General features: G+C 41.0%; 1 long non-coding RNA gene across 1 annotated transcript in view; it reads right to left on the bottom strand.

Annotated features, from left to right (window-relative positions):
* Window positions 1-999: 999 nt before the first annotated feature.
* The window catches only part of LOC147750690 (uncharacterized), a 55944-nt gene continuing 30783 nt past the window's right edge, over window positions 1000-26160 (bottom strand). Inside the window, exons 2-3 of the long non-coding RNA XR_015299810.1 lie at window positions 2275-2379; window positions 1000-1523 (exon numbers count right to left, since the gene is read on the bottom strand). This is a non-coding gene — a long non-coding RNA (uncharacterized LOC147750690). The remainder of the gene's footprint in view (window positions 1524-2274; window positions 2380-26160) is intronic.

Raw genomic sequence — 26160 nt, forward strand, 5'->3', positions numbered from 1 at the left:
TCTTCTGTGGTCCAGAACTGTTGCATACAGCTTTTAATATCTGTAAAATTAAATCTCTTCTACATTCTCTTTGCTCAAAGTACTACTTCTGTCCTTGGTCTTTTTCCGTAATAACTATTGTTCTTTACTATATGTTGTCCTTTGAAAGTTTCTGCTCACACTGCTTCAACCTATTAAAAAATCTTGCAGTTATATTCTTTTGTCTCTTGACTATCAAAGGTCTTGTGTATGCCTACCAGAATCAGCTTTGATGTTTGCCACTGACATCTCTATCCAGAGTCTGGTATCTCTGTATCATAAATGCCTGCACTTATTTGCTCCACCTTACTATGTTCTTTCATTTCTCTATGCTCCACAATGTGTTTTCTTTGTTCTGGTACTCAGTTTCCTATCTCTGTTTCCAAGCCTGTGCTTCTTCATGTTTTTGTTCCTTCACATTTCTTCCTATTTATCAGTGCAATAATCTCCCATTTTCAATCCATTCTGTTCATGCTTTTTCAGTACTGATGGAACATCCGGGGCCACAATTTGATTACAGCACACTGCTCTGATTTGCACAGCCTCCCACCCTTAACTAGCACTGCCCGGTGCAGATCTGCTCAGTGTAATTTATGACAGATAATGAGATGCCCCCTGGGCATCCAGAAGCTCGTTTCTTCGCTGTGGGCAGTGCAGTAGTGAAAGGAGGATTGACTGAAGCAGCCAAACTATCTTTAACTTTGCAGGTGACATTACAGCATTCCTTACAAAGGGAGATAGCATTCTCCTGATCGGTAGGTGTGATGAGTGACTGCACTTGCCTGCAGGTGGATGTTTGGGGGCGGAGTCGAAAGAACACCCCCTGGGACTCAATGCAATATTGTGAATTTAGCATAGGAAGTGTATCTTTATTATACCTATGTAGATGCAGTGTACCGTTTATTGTTGATTCACTTTATAAAGGTTGATTCACATGGATAACGGCGCTACAATTTATAAAATAAATAACTGCATAGACGTGAAGCAACTACATACAGTTTGCTTTTTATTTGTGGCAGTTTAAAATGTTCTGGTTCAAATTGCATTTTCTGAGCTGTACTGACTATTTCTGTGAATAAATCCTCCATGTTCCACCCTTTCAGTCTTCCCCTTTCCACTTCATTAAACATAGGTTTCCTCTCTTTCTTTGTACTTCTTTCTCCATATCTGCTTCTCTGTTATAAGTGGATTGCTTGTATCATTCCACTGGTGACATCATATTGTGTAGTTTTTAGTGCAACCATGGGTTTTGTGGGGATCTCACATTATAAGAATAATACAACAAATTAGTAGAAGAAATATCCAATTATTAAATTCTTATTCAAATTTATTCCAAACACATTATTATAGAAAAATGACAAGAAACCTTGTTTAAAAAATGTTGTTCCATACCATTACAAATTGTTTCCACAAATATTTTTACAGTTGACTTATTCCTAACACAAAATATTGTCAGCCAACACGTGTTTCACTGTCATTCATGCCACTTCTTCAGGGATGAAATACTGAAAAATAGAAAAAAAGAAACTGTTCTTGTATTATAACATATGTATACTTTTCATATTAAGTGATATACATATTCAATTTTCAAAGAAAACAGGTCTCCATCTTGTCAGAACCTCTTAAGATTCATGTTTGTGTTCTCATCAAATTATTCACAAATGCACTTGGAACATAATACTTACAAACTATTACTTATTCGTACAATGAGCAAAATGGTTAATATTTATCTCACTGCCTGACACTTGTCCCAATTTCACTTATCAAATTGTGGTAAGCTGATATATATCTTGTCTGATACAAATGTTAGTATCATTCGCATTTGGAGTTCCTTTTTTACACTCTCTTGCTATTTTAAACTATCTCTGAAGAAAACTGTTTCTAAACGAAAAACAAAAAAAAATAGAAAAAGTGAAAATCATCATCAAATCCAATCTCAATTACATCCAGTATTTCTGCAATAATTCACTCCAAAACGTTCTCACAATTATTATAAATTAATCCGGTATGTCCGAAACCCATATTTGACAAAAATTCTAAACATTGCTCTCACTAGTTCCTATAGTGCATACCAGATCAAAATAGTCAGGCGAATTTTTCTAACTTATTCACTGAGTTTAATAGCCATTCTTTTCAATTTTATTATCATTTGTGAAGGGCCATTTAGCTAATACGCATCACTAGATGGAGAAGTGTATCACTCCAACCCCTGTAACATTCAGCATCAACAAATAGTAGTTACGTTATCTCACTCACCCATTCCAGGTTGTACCAAGTTCATGTAGGTGGCCAAACTTGTTTATTTCCTACTGCAATATACGCTGGTTACCCAAATTAGTTTCCTTTGATTCTGATTCTATTCTGAGCATGGAGAATAAAAAGAATAAAACATATATGTATACTACTCACATATTTAAATGGCATTAAAGTAATAATATCCTACAATGACATCTTGTTTCTTTAATCTTCTTCTTGGAAGACAGCACTGAAAATAAACCCAACATTACATACTTCGCATACGGCTCAATCTAATAGGGTCGCGAGAGCCCAAAAAGGAACATTGGTTTCAGACATGATTAAACAATGCACACTCATGTAAAACCTAATTCGAACTGGTAAAATTTTTGAAACATGTCCAAACCGAGATTTCAAACATTTGATTTTGAAGGAGCCTAGCAAAATCATGTTGGCGCATCTTAGTGCACTCATTAATTTCTTTTCTAAAGTGCATAAACAAACCCACATTTGGGTTAAGTATTTCATGTTGCTCTTCTGTTATCAATTCGCTATTATACATTTATGAACATCAACCAGAAACACAAATTTTTAAACAAATTTTACCCTGTGACTTATAATGTAGAACCCACCTAATGTCAGAGTGCAAAACAAACCGACATACCATATGCATGTCTGCTCCCTTGCAAACTTGAAATTAGGCAACTTTCTAGTCTAAAATGAAAAACAAACCCTGCGGGTAAGATACAGTTTTACAAATCTAACCTCTCAATGCATCCAATATGCTCGCTCTGATTTCAGGTACATACCATGAAAAACCATCTTTCCACTTCCCTTAACATGCCATATGCCACAAAAAACTGACACCTCTACTCCCTTTAAATACTTTACTTAATTGCAGTGTCGACTTCACCAATCAGCTCTTAAATGTCTGAGTTTGAATTTTAAGCTATTTCCAAGAACTTAAACGGATTAGAAAAATATGCCCAATTTAAAAATAAGATTAATCTTGTTCGACAATGACATCCTAGCTGGAAGGATATTTTACCTTTCAACTCTGTCTGTTGCAATCAAAACTGTGTTTCAAGTCTGTAAGAATTACAAATATTAACTAATCTAATTGTATTAAAAGCTAAATATTAAAATATGGCATATAGTCATCCGAACCTAGGATTTGAACACCTTAGGTGGCGGTTTCCTTAACTAGTCAATTGAACCATTGTGCTAACCTTGTCTTGCTTTGGTGGAAAGGTTTTTCAAACCTTCAAGGCACCACATCCACAATCTGCTTAATACCAAAACAAATTCATCAACCAACTCCTAAACCAATTGTTCCAAATATTGAACTGCATTAAAAAAAAAAACAAATCGAAAGAACTACCCAGTTGAAGTGACAATCATCAAATGTGTCAATAGCATCTTAATATTAAAGCTTTTTAAGTTCAAAGCTCTACTTCTTTCAATCAACCATGTTCTTCGTTTAAAATTAATTCAGATAAGTAGCATTACTTTTTAAAGAAAAATGTAATACCAACATTTTAATTAATCTATGATGATTATGATATTCGACTGAGCACAAATTCTAACACCATGCCTAGTGGCTGCCCTACCAGCCATCCCAAACAGTAGTGCTAACCTAGTCACAGTTGTCTTTAAGACATTTGTTTATAAATCTGGAAACATCCCTGTTCCAAGATTTATAACTAGGTAAGGATACTGGCACATAGGGAGTTCGAATCCTAGGTTCAGATTGGATTTTTATTTAACAAGTTTTATATAGCGTGAACAAGACTATTTCTGGTATCAAAGAGAGCTGTACAATGGAAAATGGCAAAGGATGTACAAGATGATACAAGTTTGCAAGGTGATATTAGAGCGCTATACAATGGAAGCAACATAGACTATGCACAGGTAATATCAGGAGGCCAAGAGCAGCTGGATTGACGGTAGTACAGATAATCACTTCCAAGAGGAAAGCAGTAACATTTGTACTTATTTTTTTAAGAGGGTTAATGAGGGATTGGTCCTGGTGTCCTGGGGAGAGAGTTCAAATTGTATGGGCAATTCCGGAGAAGGTTCACGTGTAGGTTTTATTCTTGTTGAATCTTTGGGGTTATGTGCTATCAGAATATCAGTTTCCAACAGACAGAGCCAGTTTCTGGGCCAAATTGCACAGATTTTTTAAGTGAATGGCTCTTTGTGTCATGCAGGTGATTCGTAGATGGAGCCTAGCCTCAAAGGTTAGCCTGTTCAGTGATTGCAGGTCAGTAGTGATATGATTGTTTTTTTAGTGCCTGTGATGAGCCGAGCAGCCGAATTAAGGGCAGCCCTCAGAGGTGCTAGTTTTATTTTTGGTAGGCCCATGAGCGTAGCATTCCCATAGTCAAGTTTGGAGGGTAAAAGAGCTTGAACTGCTATTTTGAGATCTGCAATGGGCAGGAAAGGTTTTAGTTTCCTTAGTGTGTGAAGTTGACGATTGGCCTCTCTAGTAGAGGTGCTGATGTGGTTAAGCATAGAGAGGTTATTGTTCAGTATTATTCCTAGTGATTTTGCTGCATTTACAATATATGAGGTACAGTTCAAGGCTATAAGATGTGGGAGCAAGTCTTTGATGTTGGAGTTGGAATTGGATAGAGAGATGAATTGGAACCTGGCTTTGCTGGCATTACGTGTAGGGTGGTTCTAAGTCATTAGTGATGAGTTTTTATCAGAGTGTTATTAAGGATGCTGATGTCTTCAGGTGAGGCAATTTTCATGTAAAGTTGTGTATCATCAGCGTACATATGGTAGGAGATGTTAGAGAGTTTGAGGATTCCGGCCAGGGGTTCCATTTACAGGTTGAACAAGGTGGAGCAAAGAGTATAACTTTGGGATTCGCTGATCGCGAGTGGAGTCTCGTCAGATGAGGCATGATTGATCAGAACTCTCTGGGATCTATTGTCTAAGAATGAGGAGAACCATTTTAGCACAGTACCGGAGAGACACATTCCATGTTCTAAGAGGTTCACAAGAATCTTGTGTTTGACCTTGTCAAATGCCACTGATAGGTCAAGTAGGATTAATAAACAAGAATCATTTAGATTAAGTAAGCGTAAAGCATAGTCAACAATGTGGACCATGGAAGATTTAGTGCTGTGACCCAGTCTGAAACCAGATTGGCATTGGTCGAGGAGTTTGTATTGAGCAATGGGGTTGCAGAGTTGTAGATGTAGCCATTTTCCAGCAGTTTGGCTACAGTTGGGATGCAGGAGATAGGGCAGTAGTAGTTTGGATTGGAAAGGGGCTTTTTTAAGGATAGGGGTGACTTGGCCTCTTTAGAGAGAGCCCGGAATGGAGCCTTGTGTAAGAGAGGCATTGATAATCCTGGTCCATATGGAGAGCAGTAGGTGTAAGACAACATCGGAACCCAGGAGAGAAGCATACCCAGAAACATCACCAGCAAGCAGGGCGCCTGAAGCACAGGACCTTTACAGCAACAAGAACCTCAATATGAGCCAAGGGACAAGAATTACAAACACTGCAACTTCGTTGAAACACTCATTTAAGACACATGAAATAAAAATCCACATGGGAGGCACCCCAAACGAAGTAAGGAACACCACCTACGAAAAAGGGGACGAGGGTAGTGTGGTGGTCATCAGCATCAAGGGCCCAAGAGACACAAAGGGCCCACACCATGGCACAGTGGTACTCAAAGAAAATGCCACTCAAGAAATAAATACACACATTGCCTCACCCATAAGACCTGCCAAGCCTGGCTTAACTACTCCTTTAACTAGGACGGTCAGCAACATCAAGATAGGGACCGACCTCCATCAAATGTCCCATGGAGAATTCTATAATCCAAATCCTGAGGAGAAACACAAAGTACACAAGAGTGGGCTACTTGATCCAGCAAGGACATTCACAAACAGCAGGACAGGGATTGACCCCTTCTGAATGCCTCCGAACAATGACTCATCTTATAACCCACACACCCTGGAGGACTATAAAAGCAATGGGAGGGGATCACCGGGGTCTGGAAAAAAATCTCAGACTTCCCGCCCTGTGTCGACCACCAAGCCTGTCAGGCCTCAAGCCACATGATGCAATTGGGGCAGAAAGATCAAGAAAACTGTCCCAGCAGACTAACAAGTGTTACCTTTCTTCATCCAAAATATCGCTCCCTGAGACAGGAAGATATCTTAATTCGAGGTAATATACTAAGACTATTGAGGCACATCCCCACCGTATCCGGGGTCCAACCAGCTGGAAAATAATTAGTCCAATTCATCAACCCCGGTCCTGGGCAATAGAGTCACTCAACTAAAGTCACCGGGAAATCAGCCAAAACAGCCAAAAAAAATAAAGAAAGTAACAATTTATGGACTGGGGGATCTTAGTGGAAATGTATTTCGAACCTGAATACCACTCACATTGACAGAATATGCTCAAACACCAAAACACACTCCTCATCCATGCCATACTCAGTCCTCAGGAACGCAACAGGTGCCTCCTTTAGGAGGACCAACCAAAACAAAGGACCAGATCCACACACTTGCCCACAGAATCAACTAGGAGAAGAGCTCAAATGGTGGTGCTTTGCATTTTTAATCAACTGACGACCAACAACAGATTGAACTAATGCTCTGGGGACTGGACTGAAACAGACAATCTAAAACCTAAGGCTATGCTCATGGTGCATCCATGATCTGAAGGCCAAGATGATTGACCCCGTAACACTGAATTATCTTCACACATTCTCTATAATAGCGCTACAGGAAGCTTGGGCTTTGAAACCAATATCAATCTCGGGGTTCACTCATGCCCTGATTCCATCCACCAAAATGCAAAATTCAGGACATGGAAATGTGGCTTAGGAATATATATATCATGGCTCGGAAAGGTGTAGTGGGATTGCCAGTGGAATTTTTGTTTGTCTCTGTGGCAGTTTATCGTATTTGCATAGCAAGGACTTGGCTGGATAAGGTTCCCCCCTCGTTCCAAACATGGATTGCAAGCCTTCTCGCTATGTATAACCTGGAAAAAGCAATATATGATAGGAAGGGGTGAAGAGCTAAGATATTAGGACGGAAGATATGGCAACCTATAACTATTTGGAAAAATGGTAGGGCTAGTGAAGGGCAGGCGGAGGTTGCCTCGGCGATTGTTATATAAAGTATAAAAGCTTGTTGTGTCCTTGCTTAGTTTCTTTTCTTGGTTTATTTGTATTTTTTATGTCATTTTTGTTTGCTCTTTTAGCCATCCTGTAGGTCTATATTGTAATTTTGTGACTTTGTAGAATTAATGATGTGTGCTGTAACATGAATTGTATTTGTGCAGAAAAATGATAAATGCTTAATAAAACATAAAAAAAGGAATATATATATATATCAACTGCGCTCAAAATGCACAAGATTGAAACAACTGAACTCAACAGACTCCAGATACTGCATCTAACTCATAATCAAAGGAAAGGAATAGGGTCTCATGGTGATAAACATCTACATGTCACCAACATGGAAAGATCGCATGGAGTTATCAAAAGAGGAAACAGATCATATCATCAGCTTAGAAAGGCAACGTCCAGACACCCCATTAATTAGGGCCCTGCATCCCTTTATGGAGGAAACAAACTCCAAATTGCAAATACTGACAGACAATTGGTCTCAATTGGAGACGAGGATCTCATCAGTGGAACAAAGCATTTCATCTTTCAACGAAACTTGTGGAGTTATCAAAAGAGGAAACAGATCATATCATCAGCTTAGAAAGGCAACGTCCAGACACCCCATTAATAGTGACAGGGGGGCGTGGCTTGGGCCCGGGAAGTATGGCAGCACTGGGGTGAAGCGCTCTGGGAGACGAATTCTGCGGTCCGAAGGATATGGGCCCCTCCTGAGACCCTCAGCAGAGCCTCTCAGGCTGCTAATCACAGGATTTATTCACGGATCATGAACACTCTGCTTTCGGTGCTCAAATCTTCTCACTGTGCAGTTTACATTTTGTCTGCATTTTTTCTCCGTTAGTTACTTTAATACATTTTATTATTCGTAATACCTGATAATATCTTTCTGCGCCTGTGCCTGAACGAAGAGACCCCTCTCGCTTGTTGCTGACTTGCCTTTGTCTATCATGGCCACTCACTTTCTCCGACTGTTTCTACCACATGGAATTGCTTCTTTTTGTGTTTTGCCGGAGGAAACTGCTGTGACTGCGTCTTATGGGCAGAACGACAACGACTCATCCTCCTAGCATTAAACCTAAACATATATTTGTCAAAAACTCAAGGATCTTCTCTGAATTCTCTTGGTTTGAGGACTCTCAGATGCCGTCCCCTCACAACATGCAGACAACAATGGATTTCTCTTCTACAGTTTCAGGGAAAACAAACACCAAAAGGCAAAAAAAAGACCCTCCTTCCCCACCCAAATCAATGTCGTCAGTTTCTATGGAGCTTCTGTTGGAGGAAATTAGGGCCCTGCATCCCTTTATGGAGGAAACAAACTCCAAATTGCAAATACTGACAGACAATTGGTCTCAATTGGAGACGAGGATCTCATCAGTGGAACAAAGCATTTCATCTTTCAACGAAACTTGTGGAGTTATCAAAAGAGGAAACAGATCATATCATCAGCTTAGAAAGGCAACGTCCAGACACCCCATTAATAGTGACAGGGGGGCGTGGCTTGGGCCCGGGAAGTATGGCAGCACTGGGGTGAAGCGCTCTGTTGTGGTCGGTGAGCCCCGCAATTCCGGCACACCTTTCACTGCCTGGGAGACGAATTCTGCGGTCCGAAGGATATGGGCCCCTCCTGAGACCCTCAGCAGAGCCTCTCAGGCTGCTAATCACAGGATTTATTCACGGATCATGAACACTCTGCTTTCGGTGCTCAAATCTTCTCACTGTGCAGTTTACATTTTGTCTGCATTTTTTCTCCGTTAGTTACTTTAATACATTTTATTATTCGTAATACCTGATAATATCTTTCTGCGCCTGTGCCTGAACGAAGAGACCCCTCTCGCTTGTTGCTGACTTGCCTTTGTCTATCATGGCCACTCACTTTCTCCGACTGTTTCTACCACATGGAATTGCTTCTTTTTGTGTTTTGCCGGAGGAAACTGCTGTGACTGCGTCTTATGGGCAGAACGACAACGACTCATCCTCCTAGCATTAAACCTAAACATATATTTGTCAAAAACTCAAGGATCTTCTCTGAATTCTCTTGGTTTGAGGACTCTCAGATGCCGTCCCCTCACAACATGCAGACAACAATGGATTTCTCTTCTACAGTTTCAGGGAAAACAAACACCAAAAGGCAAAAAAAAGACCCTCCTTCCCCACCCAAATCAATGTCGTCAGTTTCTATGGAGCTTCTGTTGGAGGAAATTAGGGCCCTGCATCCCTTTATGGAGGAAACAAACTCCAAATTGCAAATACTGACAGACAATTGGTCTCAATTGGAGACGAGGATCTCATCAGTGGAACAAAGCATTTCATCTTTCAACGAAACTTGTGTCACTTTTTCTCATCTTAATTCATAGATCTCTTTTCTCCAAAGACAAGTGGAGGATCTTGAGAATCGTTACAGATTCAATAATCTTCGCATCTACGGCCTGGGGAGGGCATTGAAGGGAATGACTCTCTCACTTTTTTCAAATATTTTCTCCCTAAATTGCTACATCTGCCGCATGACACGAAGCTCAATATCCAACGTGCACACCGACTGGGCCGGATTCCTTTTCCATCTTCAACTTCGCAGAGGCAAAGGGGTGTCATTTTGTACATTCTAGAATACACAGATTTCTTGAAGGTGTTATCGCTGTTAAAGCTTCTCCACTCATCACCTGGTCGGGATCATCTCTGTTCTTTACACAGGACTATGCCAAGACAACTGCAAACCGACGCAAGACCTTTCTGGATATGAGAGCTGATCTACGGTCAAAGGGGGCCTGGTGTGGTCTTTTCCACCCGTGTCTCTTCAAAGTTACGTATAACAACAGAACGACGACATACGAAGATCCTGTGCCTCTCCAAAGTTTCATACACTCCTGTAAAACAACCAACATGGACTCTTCGGGTCCTTCTTCATTCCATGCTTGAGATTGTAGTATTTTTCTTGAATGGTTCTCTCTGGCCTTTGTTCTTCTTCATGCAGATATTACTTTGTGTTCTGTAGTTCCTGGTTTTTCACATAAGAGTGTTTAGAATTACTAAAGTGTAGGTTTCTTATTGTGTTTACATTTACTGTTGTTAATCGTCGATAGTGTACATGTCTCTTCCAGCATTCCCCTTTGACGAATATTATGTTTTGTCTCCATAGCATATGTACCCTTGTTTTGTGGTGTCTTCCCGATCGCGCGTCTGGCTGACCCTGGATGTACTGCCTACTTCAAGTGGTTCCTTCCCCTCCTCCTGTTTTCCGGATCGTACTTCCTTGACCTCCTTTTTTGTAGGTATGTTTTCCTTCTATCCGTTTTTCATATTTTTGATCCCAATTGTTCCTATATCTCCCTTCGTGTTTCTCTTCCTATTAAATCTTTGGGCGTCGCTCTCTTTTTGTTCCCTTCCAGTTTTTGTCAGTTTCATATCTTCTCTGGTTTTTATGCATATCTATATTGTTTTATTCGCTTCCCTAATACTTCTCATTCTTCCTCTTTTTTCATCTCTCTTTGTCGTTTATATGACCTGGGCTTTCTTCTTCTTTTTTCTTTTCTTTCTATGACTCAATGTGTTTCTAATACTCCATGTCATTAAGAATTATTACCTGGAACGTTAAGGGTTTGAACTCCCCATTAAGAGACAAAGAATACTATCTCACTTAGCCAAACTAAATGTCGACCTTGCATTTTTACAACAAACTCATCTCTCGGCTATTGAATCATTTAAAATTGAAGAGAGGTTGGGTAGGTGAGGTATTCTACTCTCCAGGTGATGGTAAACGCAATGGGGTGATGATATTATGTCGTAAGTCCCTTACATACTCTTTGTTGTCTCAAGAGTCTGATACGAATGGAAGATGGTTAAATGTTAAATTATCTCTCAAGGGTGTTCCAATCTCTCTTCCGAACGTGTACGCCCCTACATGCGGCAAACCCTCTTTTTGGTCCACATTTGCCAAGCATATCACTCAATGCATGGATGATAATGTTATCTTTGCGGGTGACTGTAATCATGTTTTTGATCCTTTCATTGACAGGCTATCTAAAGTCTCACTTGTGCCTAATAAATACCATAAGTCCTTTGTTCAGGCGATTTCGCAACATAAACTTATCGATGCATGGCGCCTATGTAATCCGACCACCATGGAATTTACCTTTTACTCCCCAACTCATCACTCTCAATCAAGGATTGATTATATATTTTTTTCTCGAAATATTGAACAAACTATTACTAATGCGGAGATTGGTCCCATTCTATTATCAGACCATAGCCCTGTCTCAATATACATTGATATTTTACTCAAAGTTATGGGTCCTAAAAGATGGCATTTTAATAATGCTCTAATTCTGGATCCGAAGTTTACAGATTATTTTGCTAATTTCTTTGACGAGTTTTTTTAGATAAATCAAACCCATTCCATGCCCCATTCCACTTTGTGGGGTGCTTTAAGGCTGCAGCACGAGATTTTGTAATTGGCAGATTTATTTCATATGTTATTTGCTTGTCCTAATGCACATAATATTTGGGAACAAGTGTGGTCCCAAATTAACTTGATTTTTCGAACTAATCTTTCTATTTCTTTTATTCATGTTTTTTTGGGAAGCCTTTCTTCTCGCTGGGAGAGTGTTACGCTTAATGTTAAAATAATTGATTAGGTCCTTGCAGTTGCATTCCAGCAAATTACAGCTAATTAGAAATACTTTTCTAAAATCTCTTTTAGAGCTTGGTGGTACAATGTTTGCCATAATCATAGATTGGATACTTCCTTTGTGTATCCTATACAAATGGCACCGAAGCGCCTAGATTTGTGGTTAGCTGTCACAATGTATTTTGATATCTGTGCTAGTCGTTCTTTCCAACTACAGCCCAGCCAACAAGACGTTTCAAAACCTCCTTGAAACCCCTAAACGTTCTTTAAATCTTCAGTATTCTACTGCTTTTTTTCATGATTGCCATATGTCGCTTTCCCTATTGTATTTTACGCCCATCTCATACAATGTTATTGTAATTTTTTTTGACTGATCTTTATATATGATATGCATTTATGTTTTGTACTTTTTATTGACACCCTTATTTCTCTCAATAAAGCTTTCTTTTGAACTTAAAAAATATAGTGACAGGGGAATTTAACATGATGCTGCTAGGCCACACTGCCAGAAGTAAAGTTGTTGCAGCTGGAAACAGGAGTGGAACACCCCTAAACAAACTCAACTTAGCACAGGGAGGAAGGGCCAAATGGTACTATCCATTGTTTGGAAATTGGAGCACCTGGGCCTATGAGTTCTTAATGGCCACATCAATGGAGAAACTCCCCCAGCCCTCTTGTTTCACTCTCAGTCTGAGAGCTCACTAATAAACTACACCTTGGTGTCACTTCACCTATTAAATGTAGCTCTCTCATACAAAATCGTCTTAAGACCGGAAAGCGACCACTTACCCCAGGAGCTGGAACTTGCCATTCCTTCCACAGAGAACAATTGCTTCACAGAAGTAGCTGGGACCACCTCCTCAATCTATCTGAAAAGAATCAAATGGTCCTCTGACACAATTGAGAGCCTGGCACAGGAGGCAACTCACCATCTGCAAAATTCATCTCCAAGGCACAACCACAGACAAATGGGTGGGATTGACAACCACCTATACAAAACAGTGCTCCACAAAAGTAAAACCTGGGAATATGCAGCCCGGACAATCCATTTTGACCAGTCAAAATCTACACAAGACAACTAAACTTAAACAACTAAAGTGGAAAGTTAACAAAGCCCTACAAACTGTCTGAAGTAACTCATCAAACTAATCAAATGCTGTCACCCTGAAGGAAGTTATTGGGGGCTTTAGGCATACAATATTAGCAATTAAAAGGCAAAACGGTGAGACCTTCTGGGTTGAACTCATCTGGGACCTCAAGCACAACAACTCGAGCAACTTCTGGCACACAGTGAATGCCGTAAAAACCCTACCCACTGGAAGCTTGGTTCCAACGTCTCAGAAGCTGAATGGGCCACCTTTGTACTAGCCTACTTCAACCACCAAGCATACCCAAACCCAACCTGGCACAAATATGGGCCAGACAACTCAGGACCGTACCTTAGTTTGGTTCTGATGTGGTGGTCAGACAAGCTTGGTATCTTCACAATCATCCCGAAGGAGGTGCAGCAGCAGATAACCAAGGGGCGGCACACCGGGGCCCCAGAACCAAATGGCATCCACCAGATATTATACAAAACTAACCTGGCAAAATAGGCTGAAGCGATAGTGCCACTCTTTAATCACACCCTTGGTGGGGGATCATTTCCACTTTCCTGAAGAGGATGCATCATTTCACTTATCTTTAAAGGAAGCAATAAACTTGAACCAGGAAACTACAGGCAGATAGCCCTGACCGATAGCGAGGCTAAATAAGATGCCGTGGTCCTACTCAAGCGCATTAGACTGGGCCGACTCGAACAACACCATTCCCTATAACCAAATAGGGTTTACCAGAAAATCAGGCACCACAACAAAAATAATGGTCTTATCTCTCATATTTGACTCCTCCAAACTTTCAAAGCTCCCCCTCTATCTTTACTACATTGACTACTAGGTGGCCTTCTATCGAGTGGACCGGAACACGCTTTGGGAAAAATAAAAAAGATTGGCAGATTTTGCCTCATCTCCTGAAAGCAAAAGAAATGCTAAAATCTAACAACTGGGTCAGGATCAAATTGGGAAGTGGAGGCCATCTCTCAAGGCCTTCCCAACAACTAGTGGGCTCAAACAATGGTGCACACTGGCACCGATGCTATTATTTTTATTTTAGCAGATCTCCAATCCACACTCTCCTCCATCAACTTGCACGCTCCCAAGCTATGATCGATTCAGCTGTCCAATCTTCTGTACGCCGACGACCTGGTGCTACTAAGCAGGACACAAGTTGGGATGCAGCGCCTGAAAATAAAAAGCAAATAAAATGAAAATAAGTGTCTTTTCCACAAATGCTCGGAAGGGGAAGGTTAGTTGGCACCTCTGTGGGAACAGGAATGAAGAAACAAATAGCTACAAGTATCTTCTCCTTATATTCAACAGCAATGGCTCCTTTAAGTTACACAAGGAGGAAATCAAAAGGAAAGGGATCGCTCTTGCTGCTGGTCTGGCTGCAATCTTCAGGAACCTGAACGGCCTCTCATACATGCCGAATCTCAAAATCGTAGTTCCCCACCTTGGCCTATGGCAGCGAAGTGCTTTAAGACAGAGACACATCAGTCCTGGATAAAACAGTGGTCCGCGTATACAAGTAAATAGTCCAGCTCTGCAAAAGCACCTCTCCAGCCCTAATCAGACTTGAGTTCAGGCTCACCAAGCAGTTCATGCCACAGGAGCAGCCTAAGTCACCTTTTGTCACAAGTTAAAAAACTCAGAGCTTAACTCTATCAATCATCACATATGGGAGCAGATCATAAAGAAGCCACACTTGGCTGTACGTAAACACCTCAGCCACACCAACAACTTGTTAGGCCTGGTGGAACTGTGGTCGACCACCATAAGCCAATAACAATTTAACCGGTCCCAGGATGCTTGTTTCCGGTCCAGGGAAGACCTTTCTTTACAGTTCAGTCTGGACTGTTCCCATGAGGCACAGGGTCAAGGCTGATTTGCATATCGCTGGGTCTGAACTGGGATGGCAAAGTGAGCTAAATAATGATGATCGATTCAACCCAGATCTGTGACTGTGTGTAAGTGTCTGAATAGTTTCAGCGCTCCGTCCATCATCTTGTTGTGTTTGCTCAATTTAAAAAGGCAGCATCAAAATCATCCAACATTTCAGCATTGCTAGGAGACAGGGCTACACTAGTAAAATGTTCACATGTTCACATGCCTGGCTCATATTAAACTGCTAACCTCAGCAGTATCTGGGGGAAGCATTAAATTCCAGGACAAAAAGCTAATTTCTGTCTTGTCTACTGTGAGACTTTCCGTTGCTACTGCACAACAAGCCTAGGTTGAGGACAGCAGGGGACCCCACCTGCAGGCTATGTGGCTTGGCAACTGAAAACCTGGTCCACACCATCTGCCTTTGCTGAACCACCCGAGACTACGTTGTAAACTTCTGTGCTCTCAATGGAACCAATGCAACATACCTTTTTCCTGGCCCTGTGCTAGTTAAAACTCCATATCTTAACAGCCTTTCCCTTTCCTGGCCTTTTAGCTACTGGTTCCTACTTCAACCTGTTTTTTAATGTATAACATTTTTTGACCTGCTGCTCTTAACACAATGCACACGTTTTCACAGTTTTTTTTCACATGACTATTTTTAGGACTGTTTAATATTGTAAAGATTTGAATAATCGAACAATAAAAAGTATTATTATTACTGGTTGGGGGATGAAGTTGCCTTTGCTGCTGAGGGTTGTTAGTGGCCAAGAGCCCCTATTGTTGCCACAAGTAAGTCTCTTGCAGCAGGATTGCTGAGACCTCATAGGAGGCCCTGTCCCTTTCTCATTCACCCTGAAAACGCACCTGTTGGTGTACTACTGGTTGGGGGATGAAGTCCCCTTGGCTGCTGAAGGTTGTTGGGGGCCAAAAAACCCCAGTGTTGCCACCAGTGTGTCTCTCACAGTAGGACTGCTGAGAACTCGTTGAAGGCTGTGCCCCCTTTCTCAACCATGCCTCCTGGTGCACTGCTGGTTGAGGGATGAAGTCTCCTTGGCAGCTGATGTTGACTGGGGCCAAAAATCCCTATTGTTGCCACCAGTATGTCCCCTATAGCGGGATTGCTGAGACCTCATCGGAGGCCCGCCTCCTTTCTCAACCACCCTGCAAACGCACTTCCAAGCACACTACTAGTTGGTGGGTGAGGTTCCATTGTCTGCTGAGGGTTTTTGGGGGCCAAGAACCTATTGTTACCACAGGTAAGTCCCCCACAGCAGGATTGCTGACACCTGGGGTCCGGGCACCGGTAAGCTCCGCTCCACTCTGTCCGGCAGGTTGGTGGAGATTTGCAGAACTCCACGGTCCAAGCAGAGCGCATAGTGGCAAAAGTTCACAAACTCCACCAGTGAAGCAGAGTTTACTGCCCACCCCTTGTTATTATGTGGATCATTGTTGGTAGAAGAAATAATCTCCATGATTTGTTCGGTGAATCTATGATTATCTCCAGGTGGGTCATAGATGGTGTGCAGAGTACAGACTGAGTTATCTTTGGTTGTGATATTGATCCTCAGATATTTGCAATAAGATATTGACTTAGTGTAAATCTGATTTACTGTGAAGTTGGACCGATGTATACAAGCCTAACCACCCCCTTGGCGGTCCACACAGTACAGATGGATGATTTCTTAGCTGGGTGAAACTAGGATGTATTGAATAGTGGATGAGGATTCTTTTACCATGTTTCAAAGAGAATTAGGAGGTTTAGGTTACGGTTGAGTATAAGGTCTGCTATGGCGGCAGTGTGTTTCACAGCCAATCGGCAATTCAGTAGGGAGCATTTTAGGTAAGCTGTGTTAACCGTGGTAGAAGAGTGTATGCGGGGGACTAGTTTAAGGTTCATTTTATTGATGGATCTGGTTCTAGGATGGGGCTCCCAGTGGGGTTGGGAGATGGTTTCTGCTGGCAGAATGTGCCCATTAGGGGCTGGGTTATGGGATGTGAGAAGCAAAAGTATATAATTGTTTGATAGGTGTCTGATTAATTTGTTGGGTTTGGTGGAATGTTCCGGATTCGGTTTTCATCTCCATATGGGTTGAGTACCCTCTGTATTGCAGTACTGACAGCTGGAGGGCTTGGGGTGGGAGTGTTAGGGGCCTGTTGGAAGCTCAAGTGATTCAACAAGTAATGTTCCAGGTTAGAGGTGATATATAGAAGATTAAGGATATCGGCCTGCATCAACAGAAGATCTGATTTTATTGCAATGAGGGTAGAATAGAGCTGGTAGGAGCTATTGGGGTTGGGATTACTATTGAGTAGATTGGGGGAACTGTGTATTATATTGGAGGCGAGGGGAGACGTCCTTGGTTTGAGGCAGTGGATATGAGAATTGGGAATGTCTAGGGGTAGGGTGATAGGATTTTGATCCGAATTTGTACTTTGTACCTCAACATTGGCACTCAACTCCTCACATATATTCACCTCATGTACACTGACATCACAGCTTCTGTTTGTGTGACCGACTCAACCTCACAAACTTTCTCTATTGGGCGGGGAACCCAACAGGAATGCCCCCTATCCCGCTACCCCTTCGCACTTGCCATGGAGCCGCTTGCTGCCTGGGTAAGGATTGATGCTCAGGTCCGTGGCTTTGAGTGGTCACAAGAAATTTTGGACCGCATAGCACTATGCGGATGATGTGCTTTTCTTTGTCATGCATCCTAATTGATCTGGCCTACTAAGGATAATGCACATTTTTTGTGAGACCTCTGGCCCATATAAGAACGCTGGTATATCCTTCTTGTGGCCCTTAAGCGGGGGCGACCAACTGGGTGAGTGGACACAGAAGGTGACGTGGTCCCCGATGGGTTTAATTATTTAGGGGTGTTCCTGTCAGCCTTCCAGTCCACTTCATGGGACAGAAATCTAGTCCCATTGTGGACACAAACCAGGTCGCACTTACCACTATCTCTGTTTGGCAGGTCTGCCATATTTAAGAAGGTCCCTCTGCCTAGTCTTTTGTATCAGCTTCAAAACCACTGCTACCCAATATTACCCACCTTGTTCCGACAAAGGAATGCAATTCTTGTCCGCTTCCTCTAGGTGGGGGCAGTTTACCACGAGTATCTTTAAGTACATGTTTTCAGTCTACATATTGCAGGGGTATTGCGACTCCAGATGTCCAGGCATACGATGCTGCATTGCATCTTCTTATCCTTAATGACTGGTGGTATGGGGACGGACGAGACCCAACATACGCGGTCGAATTATGGTTAATGGACACCACTCACTACATACGATCCTATTTTTTGGCCCAAAGCTTAGAACGCTACTACCTGTGACCAGGATGGTATTTCTGACTTAAGGCAGATGCTACGAGGAATGAGATGGTGGGGTAGATTGACAAAGGAAGCTCCTTTATGGCATTATGACCCATTACCACAATTATGGATCACTGACATAATATAGAATGCCAAAATATTGACCTACCAAAATATCGAGGTCAAAATATAGAATACCAAAATATCAACCTCCTATTTCCAAACAGGTAAGTACAAAAATATTGATTCAAAAATATCAATGTAAAAAACTATAGTCAAAAAATCGAATTATTTAAATGCTTTAAATTAATTAAAAATTAATGAAATAATAAATATAATGAACTTAAACATACTTAAAATACTTAAATACCCTTAAAATTAATAAATAATTAATGTAAGTGAAAAAAACATACAAATTGATTTGATAATACATACATATATATATAAACGTAAAATAATAAAACAATTACAATATTTTTACCATAGGATAGCGGAAAGGGTAAAATTTACTATCACCACTCCAGTGAGTGCAACAGTAGGGAAAGTGTTGGATAGCGTAGGGGTAAAAATTACTATTCCAACTACAGAGAGTGCAACAGTAGGGAAAGCGCTGGATAGCGTAGGGGTAAAAGTTACTATTCCCACGCCAGAGAGTGCAACAGTAGGGAAAGCGTTGGATAGCGTAGTGGTAAAAATTACTATTCCAACTCCAGAGAGTGCAACAGTAGGGAAAGCGTTGGATAGCGTAGAGGTCAAAATTACTATTCCCACTCCGGAGAGTGCAACAGTAGGGAAAGCATTGGATAGCGTAGGGGTAAAAATTACTATTCCAACTCCGGAGAGTGCTACAGTAGGGAAAGCATTGGATAGCATAGGGGTAAAAATTACTATTCCATCTCCAGAGAGTGCAACAGTAGGGAAAGCGCTGGATATCGTAGGGGGAAAAATTACTATTCCCACTCCAGAGAGTGCAACAGTAGGGAAAGCGTTGGATAGTGTAGAGGTAAAAATTACTATTCCCACTCAAGAGAGTGCAACAGTAGGGAATGCGTTGGATAGCGTAGGTGTAAAAATTACTATTCCAACTCCTTAGAGTGCAACAGTAGGGAAAGCGCTGGATAGCGTAGGGGTAAAAATTACTATTCCCACTCCACAGAGTACAACAGTAGGGAAAGCATTGGATAGTGTAGGGGTAAAAATTACTATTCCCACTCCAGAGAGTGCAACAGTAGGGAAAGCGTTGAATAGCGTAGGGGTAAAAAATACTATTCCAACTCCAGAGAGTACAACAGTAGGGAAAGCGCTGGATAGCGTAGGGTAAAAATTACTATTCCCACTCCAGAGAGTGCAACAGTAGGGAAAGCATTGGATAGCGTAGAGGTAAAAATTACTATTCCCACTCCAGAGAGTGCAACAGTAGGGAAAGCGTTGGATAGCGTAGGGGTAAAAATTACTATTCCAACTCCAGAGAGTGCAACAGTAGGGAAAGCGCTGGATAGCGTAGGGGTAAAAATTACTATTCCCACTCCACAGAGTACAACAGTAGGGAAAGCGTTGGATAGCGTAGGGGCAAAAATTACTATTCCCACTCCAGAGAGTGCAACAGTAGGGAAAGCGTTGGATAGCGTAGGGGTTAAAATTACTATTCCCACTCCAGTGAGTGCCACAGTAGGGAAAGCATTGGATAGCAGGAGGGTAAAAAATACTATTCCCACTCCAGTGAGTGCAACAGTAGGGAAAGTAAATACTTCCTATATAAATAAAAATTAAATAAATAATAATACTTATTACAAATTAATGAAAATACTTAACACTTTTATATAATATATTAATTAATCAATTAAAATGCAAATACGAATTAATTAATTAAAATAATTACCTACTAATACAAATTATTTACCAATTAACAATAAATTATTTAACAATTGGAAAGTAATTAAAAATTTGATAAATAAAAAAATAATTTCGAAATAGAATTACTTATATTCCCCTATAAACCCACAACCCACTACATAAAATAAATGAATACAATTAACATAATTATCAATCAATAAATATTTAAAATTATCTACCCATTATATTTTAATTAATTACCAATTAATAATTAATTAACTATTATTTCACAATAAATACAAATAAATAAATTAACATATTGCATTATTTATAATTAAATAACTTCCCACCCTATTCCCCTATAAACCCACAACCTGCTACAGAAAAAAAATTACTAAATTTAACATATTTATCAATTAATCCATTAATTTTAATTTATTACCAATTATGTTTTAATTAATTACCAAATAATAATTAATGAATCATTAATTCAAAATAAATACCAATAAATAAATTAACATATGTAATTAATTATAATTAAATTGCTTCCCATCCTATTCCCCTATAAACCCACAGCCCGCTACAGAAAATAAATTACTAAAATTAACATAATTATAAATTAATCAATTACTTAAAAATAATTACCAATTATATTTTAATTAATTGCCAATTGATAATTAATTAACAATTAATAAAAAATAAATACCAATAAATAAATTAACATATTTAATTAATTATAAATAAATTACTTCCCACCCTATTCCCCTATAAACCCACAACCCGCTACAGAATTATATTACGCAAAAATTAAATACCATAAAAATAATTAATTAATATAAATAATAAAATAAATATCCACTTTTCAAACATATACTAACATAAAAAACACTTTAAGAATTGATATTAACTTACCTCAAATTAGATATTTTTGTAGTCTATATTCTGTCCATTCTATATTTTTGTAGTCTATATTCTGTCCATTCTATATTTTGTAGTCTATATTCTGTCTTTTCTATATTTTTGTAGTTTATATTCTGTCCATTCGATATTATGTCCGTTCTATATTTTTTAACTCGATATTAATGCTATCCTATTCAATATTTTTGTAGTCTATATTCTGTCCAGTCGATATTCTGTCCATTCTATATTTTTTAATCTATAATAATGCAAGTCGATAATAAAAACTCGATATTTTGACTGTATACCCACAATTATCACAGCTGTGTGTATTCCAGGACTGTGAGGCCATTGGTATATCTACAGTTGGGGCGGTCTTACATGGCCTGAACTTAAAGTCTTTCCAGGAACTCCAAAGAGAATATGAAATGCCCTGTTCGCAGTTTTATAGGTACCTCCAGTTCCAGCATGCCTATTCCCCCTACATAGCCCATCAAAAGAAGACATAACCAACTTTAATTCCATTGAGGCTAAACTCTTTATGGGGGAATTGGGTGCCCATAAAATAACAATGATATACTGTACACTTGTGACCAATGGCCCCACTACACGGAATAGAACACAGGACACTTGGCATCTTGATCTAGGCCCCATAGATGACGATGGTTGGTTTGAAGCACTGGAGTCCCCACACAGTGCCTCAGACTTCTGCGATGGAGGGATGCAGAGGGCACTCTCATACACACAGTGTGGCAGTGCAAGGCGCTATCAAGGTTTTCGCGAGGGGTGATTGCATGTCTCTCGGAAGTGTTGGGACGCGACATTCCATTTTCGCCGCGACTGGCCATGCTTCATATCACAGAGGGAATAAGGGGCAATAGGTACAAGCGCCATTTTCTGTTTCTTGGTCTTATGTTAGTGAAGTGTGATATTGCCAGGGCATGGAAGGATGCAGCCTGGCATCTGTTGGGGTCTGGAAGAAGAGCATCAATTTCTCTATGGGTCTTGAGATGCCTGATTTTAAAGTGAGGGGATACCCTCAGAAGCATCCCAAAATATGGAAGAGGTGGGCAGACTATCCCCCCTACATATATTACTGAGGAACTGCCATGAGGACAAGATTGCGAGACAGTTTGGACTATGATTATGCATCTCTTCAACTCAGGTGGCCGGGAACTGTATGCTCTAGACTCTTTATCAGGAATATGGCACTGTTGTTTGTTATTAGTTTTTTTTTTTGCCCAGATATTCCTAATTTCTAAATTGTATTATTTGCATTTTGAAAATTTTGGCATCACATTATTGTTCAATATTTTGTAATAATGAGAGGGATGCCATAAACTATCCCGGAGTACTCTTATATCACAAATGGGGGTGGGGTCGCACACTACTCACACACCGGCGATGTCGCCTCTAAGGACTCTGGTCAATGTAGTAAAGTGTTCGCGATGCATCATCTTTCGATCTTCTGCTATCTTGGCTGTCTTCGCCATCCCTGGACACGTGTTTCGGGGTATCACCCCTCGTCATCAGGGATAGGCCGTGTACTGGGGTTGCCGATGGCTGCCAATATCTGCCAGGTCTTATATTACGAAGTACGGCAGCTAGTGCAAAGAGTCTCACTCAAGATGTGCAGGCTGTAGTATTACCAGCACAAGTCTCGATGTAACTGTGGCTAATATACCACTTCATTTATTCATCAACCTACGACTATTGGATATTGGAGGTATATTAAATAACACCCTTTTGGTCTTTATTGGGATTACTTACCCTACGCACAGATCAGATATCAGATTTCTACTCCTGCTGAGAATTATTTATCTACACAGGTACAACCGTATCTTCCGCATATTTCGGTTGCCTGAGACTGATATTGCCCTGAAGAAGTCCTATGTCATAGGATGAAATGTGTTGGCTGTTGCTGTTTATGAATAAAAAATAAAGAAGAAAAGATCTCATTCCGCGCTTCATTGAGCAATGATTATTCATATGAACTTGATCACTTCATAGTGGTGCAGCTCTGATCTAGTTTGTTTGTCTAATTTCCCTTAGGAAAAGAGGGGTGCTCTTAGACAGGGGTCCCTTTTGGAAGTCTGCACACAAGATAGCTCAACATCCTGAATTCATTGGTGACTTTTTATGATTGGTGCCGCGAGTGTTTGTGTTGGGTCCACTGTCCATTTTTTTTCAATTTTGTAATATTGGTAATCCTGGACGTTTCAGGGCTGATTTGGCTGTCTACAATAAAATTGTGTTGTGAAAAAAGAATTTGTACTTTGAGGTAGAGCATGGGGGTAAGAAGGACAGTGGCCATAGAGACTAGTGGTGAAAAGATCACTATTGGGATCCTGTCTGGTGGAAGCACAGTATAAAGGGAGCACATTAAATCCGAGGAGATGGGTGACAAGTAGTTAGAAGGAGCAGCTATAGGTACCATAGCATTGGATCACTGATTAGGGGTGGTGTGGCTCCTAACCTGAATGACAGCAGTATTGAGAAATAGTTCACTAGTAGGTTAGGTAAGAGAATTGAGGGATACATGGTTTAGGGCAGGGTAGGGGATCTCATATATGAAGATAGTGTTCGGATATGTACATAGCACAGGTGGGAGAGTTGGTTCCTTCCATGGGAGAATAATAGAAAGAGGTGGAGGAGGGAGTAGGTGGGAACTGCTTATTATCGGGAAGGGAATCCATGAGGGGTTTGGATAAGGGGGGCTGTGTCATTGTCTAGCTTGACTTTAAGGTAGGGGGAAAGAATGACAAGGAGTTCCGAGTAGAGGACTGAATGAGCATAGTGCCAACATTGTAGCTGGAGATAGGGGCATCTGCATTGTACAAAGAGGGGGGGTGCGATGCTAAGTTTATAGCCTTGCGGTATCTTCTTGTTTGAGGCAGTCTTGAGTACAGGGGATAGCATCTTTCTCCACTAAGCACAACGTTTTGTAAAGAAGATAAGGTCATTAAGTACCGTACTCTTGTTGATGCAAACACAGGAACCTATTATAAATGTTTCTATGTACAGTTTGAGAGTTTTATGTTTGAGATTTATTTTCTCATGTTTGGTTAGATTTAGAGGATAATTGAAATTGAACTAACACATCCTGCGGGGGCAATAGGGGATTCAGTTTGATAATATGGGAAGGTATCAAGATGTGTGTCAAAAGGAGGGATGAGCCAGTAAGAGAGAGTAACAGAGGTTGAGAACAAAAAAAGGGTGTGAGCCACTACAAGATGGCTACCAAAGCAAGTGGAGATGAGGGTGGTTGCTTCCCAAACAGTACACATTGAAGATCTGGAAAATACTTGGAAAGTAAATATGCGGCGGTCTCCTCCTTTAGGGAGTCAGACTGTCTGTGCTCCTGCTGGCTTGTGCACATGCATTTCATTCTATGCAAATGTACTAAAGCTCATTGCAGTTACTTCCCTGCAACCCAAGATGGCGGCACGTTGGCGCAAACAGCACCGCATGGCTGCAGGTGGGAGCATGCTGGATTGCGTCCTATGGCAGCTCGCAGTGCTGCCTTACAACAGAGACGTCATAGAAGTTCTTGCAAAATCTCAGCGCGACCCCGCGAAGCAGTTAAGATGAACGTTCTCAACGCAGCTCAAGCTTCCGATTTCAAACTGCATCGCAGTGGTTCAACTCCATACAGATCTCAGATGAAAAAAACCAAACCAAGTACAGTATAAGTCTCACATCTGATGGCCTGCTTCAGCTGCTGGTACCGTGACCACGTTATTGAACAAAAAATATATATTGTGCATTTCTCAGCAGTTGAAACACATGCAATGTAAGCGGCATAAAGGAACACACCAGTGAAATGCTGCCAGCACAGACAAAGTGAAAATCGCCATGTTGCACAAATTCAACGCTGAAAGTCAATTAAACACAGCACAATGGCAAAGTGTGCTGCAATCTCCCTCCCAGAGCACATGCATCGATGACTGTGCAGGACGTAGAATGTCCTAGTTGTAAATCTTGTTTACTTTAAAACTTCACCATTATCAGTTGACTCAACAGTGCAGGCAAATACTGTGGTGGTGGCTGTTCCTTAGATCAGATAGCTAGACGTCCTTGAACTCTTACAATTTCTTTAAGCAAATGAAGTACCCCCAGGCTGGGGACGTCCGTTGTGAAGGTCATTGGTGAGGCTGATGGACGTTCTGTTACTATCTTGTCTTGTATTTCTTAGCTTTCTGAAGTTCCTTAGAAGTTGAATCCTCTGTTTCTTGTAGAAATCCTCATTAGTTAGTTCAGTTTCATGCATGGATCTGTCTCCAAATCTTCACCACAAATATGTAGTATCCAGTAACCGAGATGTAGTTTAAGTAGGATTATTGAGTCTTGGTTACAAGTTGGTAAGTTCACGTAGAGCAACCCCACCAGGAGCAGCCTGCCATCTGCTCAGTCCATACTCCAACTGTCACACTTCACTTCACAGGCATCCAAACATTCCACTCAGCTTGACCACACCAACATTCTATGCAGCACATTCACACTGGCTGAGCAGCTACAGAGAAAGTAACAGGATAATTACATATACAGGACACTACAAAGTCCGATTTCAGTTTTCATTCAGGCTGTTCATCCTATTTCGCTGCTTATGTAGGTGGAAGTGAGAGGGTTAAAAGACTGAGTTGGGGTCCATCTTGGATAGCGTAAGGAAAAGCAAACTAGTGAATAGTGAGGCGGGGAGTGCTGGGATAGAGAGGATCAGGATAGACTCACTGCAATTAAAATGATGTTTGAGAGTATCATGGTTGTTAGCCAGACAACAGGGCAGGTGAGGCGAGAGCCGAACTAGATGTGCTGGGGACCAGAGAGCACAGTGCTGAAACTGGCCCCGTGAAAATAGAATGTAGTTGCATATGAGCAGCAGTAAATGACAGACCACCTGTAAGATAGATACCAAAAGTTCAACCCTTCTCTGAAAGCTAGCCTAGCACCGACCTGAGCCCTCTTGCGAGAACACAGGCATCATCGAGCTGAGGAGGAATCCGGCCCCAGCAGATACCTGGCAGATGCAACTGAGGAGGTTTGGTAAGCTGGGGTGGACTTGCTGATCACTTATGGGAAGGGCACCTG

Source organism: Lissotriton vulgaris, chromosome 1_1 (assembly GCF_964263255.1).
Source record: "Lissotriton vulgaris chromosome 1_1, aLisVul1.2, whole genome shotgun sequence".
In the NCBI taxonomy this organism is placed as follows: domain Eukaryota; kingdom Metazoa; phylum Chordata; class Amphibia; order Caudata; family Salamandridae; genus Lissotriton; species Lissotriton vulgaris.